At 50.5% G+C, this 12,500-nt stretch overlaps 1 protein-coding gene across 2 annotated transcripts in view; it reads right to left on the bottom strand.

Moving 5' to 3' along the window:
- The window catches only part of plxnb1b (plexin b1b), a 170,455-nt gene that overhangs the window by 107,234 nt on the left and 50,721 nt on the right, over positions 1-12,500 (bottom strand). For both annotated transcript variants that reach the window (XM_063215106.1, XM_063215107.1), the window contains exon 3: positions 2,215-2,270. The gene's annotated coding sequence lies outside the window, so the exon portion shown is untranslated. The remainder of the gene's footprint in view (positions 1-2,214; positions 2,271-12,500) is intronic.

Below are 12,500 nucleotides of genomic sequence, written 5' to 3'. Positions count from 1 at the left end.
GCCTTTCAGGAAGAAGCTTGTGCTCTGGGAGCTAGAGAGCCAGAGCCCCTGGCAGCCCACAGCCACATCTCACACCTCCCCTACAACAGCGTCATCCATCATCTCACACACACACACACACACACACACACACACACACACACACACACACACACACACACACACACACACACACACACACACACACACACACACACACACACACACACACACACACACACACATTCGAGGCTATCGAGCGGCCCCACTGCAGCGGATATCACACCAGGGCCATACACACGGCAGCAGACATCATAAACACTCTCACACACACATACGTCCAAGTCCATACTTTGTGTGTGTGTGTGTGTGTCTGACTCTGTCCAAACACACACGTCTGCATTTTAGACAGTCACCCACACACGCACACGCATGCACAAACACACGCACACACGCGCATACACACACGCACACACGAGGAGAGAAGAAACGTACAAAGATACAAACACATTTCCTTACAGTGGAAAGCAGACATATAAACGTACACATATCCTCCTGCCTTCTTTGGCTTGTATGTACACAAACACACACTAACTCAAACATAGGCAGGACAAGCCCCACAAATAAATCCGCACCATTTCTCTATTGTGCACATGTGCACACACGCACACACACGAGCACAAGAGCACACTTACAAACACGCGCGCGCGCGCGCACACACACACACACACACACACACGCGCACGCGCGCGCGCGCACGCACGCGCACACACGCACATACGCACGCACACGCACACACGCGTACACACACATGCACAAGTGCATGCACACACACACACACACACACACACACACATACACACACACACACACACACAAGAGTAGAGACAACATCAGGCGGCGTAGTGTAGAGTAGAGCTCATACGCAGCGGGAGGTTTATCTGACCTTGCAGCAACAGAGCAGAGCAGAGCAGATCAGGGCAGAGCAGAGCAGAGCAGAGCAGAGCAGGGACTCCTCAGAGTTTAATTAACTCTCCTGAAAAGAAAACGGCCCGGGATAGACGAGAGGAGAGGAGGAGGAGGAGGACAGGGGTGGGAGGAGTGGAGGAGAGGAGGATGAGAGGGGTGGGATGAGTGGAGGAGGAGGAGGAGGGGAGAGGAAGAGGAGGGGGCCACCATAGACGAGAGGAGTGGAGGGAGGGTAGAGGAGGAGGGGGGTGGGATAGGATAGAAGCAGAGGATAAGAGAGGAGGAGAGGAGGGGACGAGAGGAGAGGAGAAGAGGAGGAGGAGGAGGGGAGGAGAAGAGGAGAGGACAAGGGTAAAGGAGGGAAGATTACACCGAACGAAAGTAAGAGAGATAGATAAGAGCAGGGGGAGAGAGGAAGAAAGGAGAGTGGCAAGAGAGATGAGAGGAGGCGTGGAGGATAGGAGGAAGGCAGTGGAGGAGAGGAGTCGGGGAGGAGTAAAAGAGGACAAGAGAAAGAGGGGAGGCAGAGAGGAGGAGCAACCCTTTACTGTGTGTGTGTGTGTGTGTGTGTGTGTGTGTGTGTGTGTGTGTGTGTGTGTGTGTGTGTGTGTGTGTGTGTGTGTGTGTGTGTGTGTGTGTGTGTGTGTAAGAGAGCAAGGGTGTGTGTGTGCGTGTGTGTGCGCATGTGCGCGCGCGTGTGTGTGTGTGTGTGTGTGTGTGTGTGTGTGTGTGTGTGTGTGTGTGTGTGTGTGTGTGTGTGTGTGTGTGTGTGTGTGTGTGTGTGTGTGTGTGTGTGTGTGTGTGATGAGGGCAGCAGAGTAAACACAGGGAGGAGGAATGTGCCACCTCATCTGGCTGTGTCTGAGCGGGTTAACCCTGACCAGTGATCAGCCCTCCTCTCATCTTACTCAACCAGGAGAGAGGGAGTGCCAACACACACACACACACACACACACACACACACACACACACACACACACACACACACACACACACGGCACTGAGACAGACAGAGAGAGAGAGAGAGAGAGAGAGAGAGAGAGAGAGAGAGAGAGAGAGAGAGAGAGAGAGAGAGAAAGTGAAAGAGAAAGAGTGTCTGTGAGACAGACAGAGAGAGAGAGAGAGAGAGAGAGAAATAGAGTGAGAGAATGAGAGAGCAAGAGATAGAGAGAAATCATGAGAGAGAGAGAGAGAGAGAGAGAGAGAGAGAAGGAGAAGGAGAAGGAGAAAGAGAATCAAGGGAATCAAAATGAAGCTACTACACACCTTGCAGGACACTTGTACAAAACAGCTTCACACGTCTCCTCGCGTCTCCTTTCCACCTGAGAGAACAAGAAGAGAACAAAAGGAACAGTCGTTAATTAAGCCGCACCACACACACATGCATGTAAGCACACACACAAATGCATGCATATGCACACGCAAATAATACACAATGTAGCACACAAACGTACGTGTATAAACATACACACGGAAATTTTACACAATATAGCATTCAAGCATATGCGTATTCACACACACGTGCACGCACAGGCACACACACACACACACAGTCATTCAAAAGGAGGAGACCACATGCATGGGAATGAAAATTAAGGTTATCTAACCCTAGCAGGGAACTAAAATGTTTTACAGTCCGTACGTGTCTCCTCACTGGTCTCGAGAGGTCAGAAGGTGTCAACAAAAACAGCTGTCAACAAAGTCAAGCCTGACTGCCAAACAAAATCCAACAATCCAAACACACGCACGCAGGCACGCATGCACACACACACACACACACCTGAATATGTATTGCTAACATCAGCAAAAAAAGCTAGTTTGCATATTGTACACACACACACACAGTCACGCAAATACACACACACACAATAATGAACACAAGCCAACATGTCAAAAGCTATATTGGACCTACACACGCATGACTGCATGCACAATTAAATACTCATGCCAAGGTATCAAAGGTGATGCAGGGTGACTTCTGACTTCCATGCAAATGTGCGCACGTGCACACGTACACATATTGTATGTATGCACGCACACACACACACACACACACACACACACACACACACACACACACACACACACCCACACACACACACACACACACACACACACACACACACACACACACACACACACACACACACACACACACACACACACACACACACACACACACACACACATATGCTCGCGCACACACACACATATGCTCACGCACGCACGCTCGCTCTCTCCCTCTCTCATATCCAGACAGGACGAGCATCCCATCTGGTGTGTGAAAGTGAGTAAAGTTGGCCGAGGTGAACAGTCAGCCACAGAGGCCTAATCACACACGCTTTCTGATTGGGAGGAAATCCTGGAGGAAACACACACACACACACACTACACTACACACACACAGACACACACACACTACACACACTACACACACTACACACTACACACACACACACACACTACACACTACACACACTACACACACACACACACACACAGACACACACACACTACACACACCAAGACCTCATTCGCTCGCATCTGTTCCAATAGATATCAGACAACGGGGAGACCCCCCCCACTACATCCACCACACCCCCTCCATCTGTGCCGAAATGGTTCAGGCCAACACACCCAAGGGAGAGACAAAACCAGCGGGTTAACCCATCCAGAAGGGAGATGGGGGGTGGAGGGGACTTCAAGGGATGACAAATGAGCCCAGGCTAGTGGCTGGACTCCAGCAGAAGCAGGGGCTTGTGTGCTTGTTCTCCATATTACATACACACAGACATGCACAAAAAGACACAGAGACACACACAGGCACAGAGAGAGACAGACAGTGTGTGTGTGTGTGTGTGTGTGTGTGTGTGTGTGTGTGTGTGTGTGTGTGTGTGTGTGTGTGTGTGTGTGTGTGTGTGTGTGTGTGTGTGTGTGTGTGTGTGTGTGTGTGTGTGTGTGTGTGTGAAAGAGAGAGCGAGAGAGAGAGAAAGCAAGAGAGACAGAGGGAGAGAATAGAAGTGAGAGCCAAAGAGAGAGAGAGAGACAGAGAGAGAGAGAGAGAGAGAGAGAGAGAGAGAGAGAGAGAGAGAGAGAGAGAGAGAGAGAGAGAGAGAGAAGAGGGATGAATGAATGAAAGATAAAGCCAGTCCTGTCCAGTCCAGCCTCATGTCCAGATGCGTGCAGTGCAGCAGGGCTGATTTGAATGACAAAGGCCGCGGCCTGACTCCCCGTCCACTCCCCTGCAGAGCACAAATGAGATCTGGGGGAACAGGCAGCGCAGTGGGGGGTGGAGGAGGCGCGCTGTGCGTGCGTGCGTGTGTGTGTGGTGTGCGTGCGTGTGTGCGTGCGTCAGGGTTAGCCAGGGACAGGCCTGTGAGAGGGGGTTTCATGACACACAAGTATTTTAATGAACATACTGTACACACACACACACACACACACACACACACACACACACACACACACACACACACACACACACACACACACAGTATTGAGGTGTGGCACTGCCAGGACCCCTATGGAGAGCCACACATGAGACCACTGTTGTGCACATTATAATCTACGCAGTGCGCACGCACACACAGACACACACACTCTCTCTCTCTCTCTCTCACACACACACACACACACACACATATGCACACACGCACACACACACACACACACTCAAACAAACCCGCAAACAAACCCGCAAACAAACACACTTGCACAGTCACACAGTCTTGCACTGTAATATTGGTTTGGTAAGCCACCACAAGAAAGTATGGAATTCAACAAACAGAACGAAAAACGAAGGGAGGCAGAGATGGAGAGAGAGATGGTGTGAGAAAGACAGAAAAATGACCAGACAGATACAAAGAGAGAGTGTGAGAGGGAGGGGTAGAGAGTCTCCTGACAGGCAAAGTGCTGACGGAGGAATTCTAGCTATTCCCCAAAACACACACAGCATCAATCACACACCCCAGAGCACCAAACACACACACACACACACACACCAACTTGAGTGGCTCAGTCTATTTTCAACTGGCTGAGTGCACACATAACAACCATGCACACATACATGCGCACACCCTCATGCGCACGCACACACACGGCTCACACACCCACGCACACCCTCATGCACGCACACACACACTCTCATCCACGCACACACACACTCATATGCACGCACACACACACTTTCATGCACGCACACACACCCACGCACACCCTCATGCACGCACACGCACACGCACACACACACACACGCGCACACACACACACACCCACTCACACCCACCCTCCACTAGAGTAAGCTAAACAGTCTCCCACTATCAACATTACTCAGTCTGAAATAATAAACAGTGCCGACCCTGTCTGTCTGTACTGCCCTGCTGCGCTGAGCTGTGCTGTGTTTAGCAGAGTGTGTGTGTGTGTGTATGTGTGCGCGTGTGTGTATGTGTGTGTGTGTGTGTGTGCGCATGAGTGTGTGTGTGTGTGTGTGTGCATGAGTGTGTGTGTGTGTGTGTGTGTGTGTGTGTGTGTGTGTGTGTGTGTGTGCATGAGTGTGTGCATGAGTGTGTGTGTGTGTGTGTGTGTGTGTGTGTGTGTGTGTGTGTGTGTGTGTGTGTGCGAGTGTGTGTGTGTGTGTGTGTGTGTGTGTGTGTGTGTGTGTGTGTGTGTGTGTGTGTGTGTGTGTGTGTGTGTGTGTGTGTGTGTGTGTGTGTGTGTGTGTGTGTGTGTTGAGCTGTGTTGTGTTGTGTTTAGAGAGAGCACTGGTGCTGCTGGGACTGGAAGACCTGAGAGAGTGGTGTCAGGGGGAGAGAAAGAGTAGAGAGGGAGAAAGAGTAGAGAAGGAGAAAGCGAGAGAGAGAGAGAGAGAGAGAGAGAGAGAGAGAGAGAGAGAGAGAGAGAGAGAGAATTACCAACAAGACGCTCTTTGAGAATGTCTCTCAGTGGGGGCCCCCAATAATTCCCTCGGGGCCCAATCTCTGCCCTTTGGCCTACACCTGCATCTAAACCGACACACACTACGCCTACACACACAAGCACACACGCAGGCACACACGCAGGCACACACACAGGCACACACGCAGGCACACACGCAGGCACACACACAGGCACACACATACGCACACACAAACACACACACGCACACACAAACAAACACACACAAACAAACACACGCAAACACACACACGCACACACAAACACACGCACGCACGCACGCACGCACGCACGCACGCACGCACGCACACACACACACACACACACATTTGTGTTCATGACACAAGCCACACACAAGCACAAGCACACGCACACACGAAAACATATGGGCAGACGTGCGCACCAGTAGCCCAAGACAGGCCACTGAGGCCCAGTCTAGAAAGGGAATTGAGCGAGATGAGAGTGGGATGAGAAAAACAGGGATGAATATGAGGGGGGAAAGAAGGGGAAGAAAGGAAAGAAAGAGAGGGGGGGGGGTAGATAGTGAGAGGGGAGGTAGAGAGAGGAAGTAAAAGAGATGGAGAGAGGAGGTAGAGATGTAGAGAGGAGAGGAGGCAGAGATGTAGAGAGGAGAGGAGGCAGAGATTTAAACACGAGAGCAGGTAGAGATAGAGTGAGGAGAGGGGGTAGAGAAGGAGAGAGGATGGAGCAGGAGGAGGAGGAGGGTCCCAATCAGAGGCATGCTGACGGGAGCTTAATTGCAGAACTCTCCAGGCAGCATCCTGTGGAGAGAGAGAGAGAGAGAGAGAGAGAGAGAGAGAGAGAGAGAGAGAGAGAGAGAGAGAGAGAGAGAGAGAGAGAGAGAAAGAAAGAAAGAAAGAAAGAAAGAAAAAAGAAAGAAAGAAAGAAAGAAAGAAAGAAAGAAAGAAAGAAAAGAAAGAAAGAAAGAAAGAAAGCAAGAAAAGAGAGAGACAGGGATAGAGGGAGATGGAAGATAGGGGAGAGGCAGCAGATATGGCAGGAGGGAGGGAGGAAGGGAGGGGGGAGAGAGGGAGAGAGGGAAGGACTGATGAAGGAGGAGGGGAGAGATGAAGGGAGAGAGGACGGCTAACAATTTGTCATCCAGCACTGAGGCCCCTGGGGATGCTCAAGAGGTGTGGTGTGTGTGTGTGCATGTGTGTGTGTGTGTGTGTGTGTGTGCGTGCGCGCGTGCATCTGCGCGTGACGTGTGTGTGTGTGTGTGTGTGTGTGTGTGTGTGTGTGTGTGTGTGTGTGTGTGTGTGTGTGTGTGTGTGCATCTGCGTGTGTGTGTGTGTGTGTGTGTGTCTGTGTGTGTACATATGCCTGTTTATCTCTGTGGGTTTATCTGTGTGTGTGTGCATGTGTGTTTGTGTGTGCGTGTCTGTCTATCAGTGTGCCCTCAGGGTTGCTTTCAGATCTGTCTCCAACATGTGATATTGAAATGCACATAAATCAGCAAAAACACACATATATACACACACCCAGAAACACACACACACCCAGAAACACACACACACCCAGAAACACACACACACCCAGAAACACACACACACACACACACACACACACACACACACACACACACACACACACACACACACACACCTTGGTCCATCCATGCATTATTGATTTGATGCATGTGTCTGTTAACAGTTTACGACACCACTGGGCGCCCGTAGGCAAGGATGGGTTATTCCCCAACCCCAATCTTCACTCTCTCGCCCCCAAAACACCCAGAGACAGAGACGGGAGGGAGAGCAGGATAAAGACAGGAGGCAGGTAGACGGGGTAGAAAAGATGCTGACGGCTGAAATTGATTGCCATACCGTACGCAAATGAAGACATTCCATTAACCACAGTCCCAACACACAACACACACTCATACCTTGTGCGCACAATCCAAAACACTCACACACACTTTCCTTTTCCATCCCCTTTGAGCGCTGAAAAGTGAAAGGTCAACACTGTCCTAGCTGTCTTCCCCAGACACCAGAAAACTCGTCACACGCCCGTACGTGCAAGTCCACACATACACAGACACGCGCACGCATGTGTGCATGCACGGCACGCACATACACACACACACACACGTCTTGGCTACTTAACTCTGTCCTGGCCACAGGCCCATTCCCACTGCCATCCCCACTCTGTTAGAAGGTCTTTCACACTCACACAGAGATCACACCACACGCTAGGCCAAATCACACACACTTCACACACTCTCTCTCACACACACGCACACGCACACGCGCGCGCGCACACGCACACGCACACCGTTGGTCGGAAACTGGTGTGCATTAAGATTTTGGATTGTTTTGTTTGAGTCTGTTGACCATCCATTACTGGATCAATTGCCCACCACACCTAAGGACCACAGCCTGAGGAGCGGCCGAGAGAGATGAGAGAGAGGACACACAAAAGCTTCAACCATATAATAACAATGCAGCGATCAATGAAAGAGAACCATAGAGAGCATAGAGAATAAGAAAGGAACACAGAGAAATGAAAGGAATACAGCAAAGAAAGGAAAAAAGCGGGGGCAAAACAAACAAAAGGCGTGCACACACACTGATAGATGTGCTCCCATCGAAACGTTCCTTTCAGATGACTAACAAGCTCTAACTAAACTTCAAAGGCAGATTATGTCAAAGGGAAACCGCAAGCTCCACAACCAGAGAGAGAGAGAGAGAGAGAGAGAGAGAGAGAGAGAGAGAGAGAGAGAGAGAGAGAGAGAGAGAGAGAGAGAGAGAGAGAGAGAGGGATTGGAGAGAGAGAGAGAGAGAGAGAGAGAGAGAGAGGGATTGGAGAGAGAGAGAGAGAGAGAGAGAGAGAAAGAGAGGGATTGGAGAGAGAGAGAGAGAGAGAGAGGGAGAGAGAGGGATTGCTATGATGTCATGTATTGAAGTGAACCCGCTTCATTCCCCCACCCATAGCCATGTCCAAGCACAACACAGGGGTGATAGTGGCTCTAACGACGACGACAAGATACTGCACAGTGATGTAACGTAGGCCTATTTTGACACATTACCGCAGAGATACACCAGCGGCGACGCGATTCAAGCGACAGAGTGTAGCAGCAAGCGAGACGAGAGATTGAGGAGACTAGAGTATGTCCGTACAGGCAGAAGGCAAAGTTTCAAGCATTCCCATTGGCTGTGGTCACTGACCTCTATACAGTCATTGGCTGTCGCGGCTTGTCGCCGAACCGCGTCATAGAAAGTTGAAAAGATTTCAACTTCAAATTGTCGCGCTCGTCGCGCAAATCGCTCTAGTCTCCAGAATCGCTTTTGTCTCTCGACTCAATACAAAGTCAATTACTTCCGTCGCGCGACTCGCTCAGATCGCCGCTGGTGTATTTCTGCGGTTATTCAAACATTTAATAGCCTGTGTATGACCATTATTCAAGCCTGATAGTAGAAGAAAACCCTGAACCTGTAACACTTTCTGAGATAAGAATAATCTAATGGCTAATCTAATTATTATCAATGTTTTTATTTTTGTAAACTCTGTCAAGCCTGAATACTATCAGCCCTGACAACATCCACCCATCCACCCACCCGTGGCCCGATACAACACTCACCTAGTGTCCCAGCATAGCATTCACCCCAGCATCAACCCATGTCATCATAAAACATCCCACCAATCCATGCCCCGGCATAGTACTCACCTTACCATTTCCAACTTATTCACCAACTTATTCACACACCCATGGTCCTAATACAGCAACCATCCACACATGCCCTGATTCACCCACTCATGATGCCCCAGCACCCTACATTCCTAACCTGAGTGAAAGAGAGGGAGAGAGAGAGGGAGAGAGAGAGGGAGAGAGAGGGAGAGGGAGAGGGAGAGGGAGAGAGAGAGAGAGAGAGAGAGAGAGAGAGAGAGAGAGAGCGAGAGAGAGAGAGAGAGAGCAAGAGAGAGAGGGAGACCAAGAGAGGGAGAGAGAGGGAGAGAGAGAGGGAGAACGTGAAAGAGAGTAAGCGAGAGAGAGAGAGAGAGAGAGAGAGAGAGAGAGAGAGAGAGAGAGAGAGAGCGAGAGAGAGAGACTGACTAAGAGAGAGAGAGTGCACACTATGACATCATCAATGTACCAAACCAGCAGCCAACCAATCCACCTACTCTCATCCCAGTCCAACTTCATCCACCCATGCCCACCCCAACATCCTATTCACCCAGCGGGTGTGTCCCCTCCTGGGGGTCGTTTGGTCAATAAAGGAGGGGGTTAAATCCTGGCTCTGACCCACTTGCATGGGGAGGCCCCAATTAGCAGTGGTCTGATTGCTAGTCAGAGTGAGTCAGTGAATGAGTGAGCGAATGGGGGAGTGCTAGTGAATGAAAGACTGTGCGTTCGCGTGCACAAGAGAGAGACAGAGATAGATAGAGAGAGAGAGAGAGAGAGAGAGAGAGAGAGAGAGAGAGAGAGAGAGAGAGAGAGAGAGAGAGAGAGAGAGAGAGAGACAGACAGAGAGACAGAGAGACAGACAGAAATACAGATTGATTGTGTGAATGAGCGAGGCCCTTCGTTAGCTGCCGTTTCCATTAGTTAACACAATACAGTACACAACAGTGGTTGTTATGGGCTGCTATTCATCATACACTACTTCCAGCAACAATGAAAGCGCCTGACAAACACTCCGGATGAGTGGAGGAGAATAAAAAGGACAGGAGGAGGACAGAAAACCACTCTCTTTCTCTCTCACACACACACACACACACACACACACACAGACACACACACACACACACAAACACACACACACAAACACACTCTCCCCCCACCGTCATCATTGTCCTTCAGTTTACACCGACAGGAATGCAAATGAAGACAAACACACAGCCGCGGCAGACACAAACACACAACCACTCGCGGACACAAACACACAGACACTCGCGGACAGAAACACACAGACACAGAGACACATGGCTTTATGTAAGGAGGACACACCCACTGAAATGGTCACCACCAACACACACACACACAATCACAAAGATGGAATTAAGTGCATGCGCACACCTTCAACACAAAAGATGAGAAGACACACAGGTAAAAAAGGACACACAGGTGGATGAGGCTCTCCAACCAGTTGCCCTTGACATTGGGCCATACACACACGCACACGAACACGCACGCACGCACACGCACACGCACACACACAAACATACACATGGGGAGAGAGAGAGATTGTAAGTGAGTGAGTGAGTGAGTGAGAGTAGTGGCCATCCCTCCTGGCGGCCCCGCGGCCCGTCCCCTCCTCAGGCGTCCTTCGTGCCATCCCCTGTGTGTGATGTCCCCTGTGTGCCTCCTTGAAGGATGCTGGCCGGGCCGGGGGCTGAGCTGATTAATAATAAAGCTCACAAATAAAAATGAGTGATGGGGCCCGTCCACATCACAGGCCTGCAAACATGTCTGCTCTAGGCTCCTCTCCTCTCCTCTCCTCTCGTCTCCCGTCTCCTCTCCTCTCCTCTCCTCTCCTCTCCTGTCGGCTCCGCTCCTCACAGCAGCACAGGAGGAGACGGGAGGAAGAACTCGCTGGACTGCCATTAGGATGCAGCACACACAGCAGCCGGCTTTCCGGCAAAGTGGACAGCCGAGAGAGAAGAGAGGGAGAGAGGGAGAGAGGGAGAGAGACAGAGAGAGAGAGAGAGAGAGAGAGAGAGAGAGAGAGAGAGAGAGAGAGAGAGAGAGAGAGAGAGAGAAACAGCTGGAGAGAGGTTAAGAGAAATGAAGAGAGAGAGAAATGAAAAGAAGAAGGAGACTGGAAGAAGGGGCAGTGAGGGACAGAGAGAAAGAGAGAGAGAGAGAGAGAGAGAAGGAGGAAGAAGAAGAAAGGCATTAGAAGAAAGGAAAACACAATGACCTTCATTTCTCTCTCTCTCTGTTTCTAGCTCTCTCTCTCTCCATCCCCCTCTCCACTGGTCTCTCAGCATTCATAGAGGACGTCGAGGAAAGCAAAATGCCTTGATCTGATTACTCTACTTTGGAGCGCTCCGACTCCTGTCATATTATTGTTCCTCTCTTTCTCCGTCTGCGTCTCTCCCGCGCTCTCGCTCTCTCACGGTCACGGAAAAGTCACCTTGCGCTCCCCGGAATCATGCCATATTACAGACACGTAGAGAATGAAGAGAGGGATAAATAGAGACGCACGCACGCACGCACGCACGCACGCACGCACGCACGCACGCACGCACGCACGCACGCACGCACGCGCACACACACACTGAAATGACTGCCCCAATGTCAGACTGACTTGAGAGGGAGCAAGTTCTCATTTCAACCCAGTCAGGTAGGAGCTTAAAAGACATCTCATCTCATCTTTCATCCAGACAATTAAACAGACAGTTTCAAAAAGTCACAAAAATGTAATTGAATGAAAGTTAACCTACTAAAGTTTGACATGGTGTGCAGGGCACAAAGGAAGTTTCAGGACAGCTGCTGCTAGAGGATCAGAGGAGTGTCAAGGAGACCGTGCCGTGACCTAAAGCCAGGCTCAAACTACACGACTAGCGATTGTGTGTGCGATTTTGGGTCGGGGTGCACCGCACACTAGAAGAGAATCGCAACTGTCAATCTTGTCGCTGCTCGCAGCCACCGAGAC

This window comes from Engraulis encrasicolus, chromosome 14 (assembly GCF_034702125.1).
Source record: "Engraulis encrasicolus isolate BLACKSEA-1 chromosome 14, IST_EnEncr_1.0, whole genome shotgun sequence".
Taxonomy (NCBI): Eukaryota; Metazoa; Chordata; class Actinopteri; order Clupeiformes; family Engraulidae; genus Engraulis; species Engraulis encrasicolus.
Note: the sequence above shows the minus strand (reverse complement) of the source record. Positions and strands in the feature narration are given on the sequence as shown.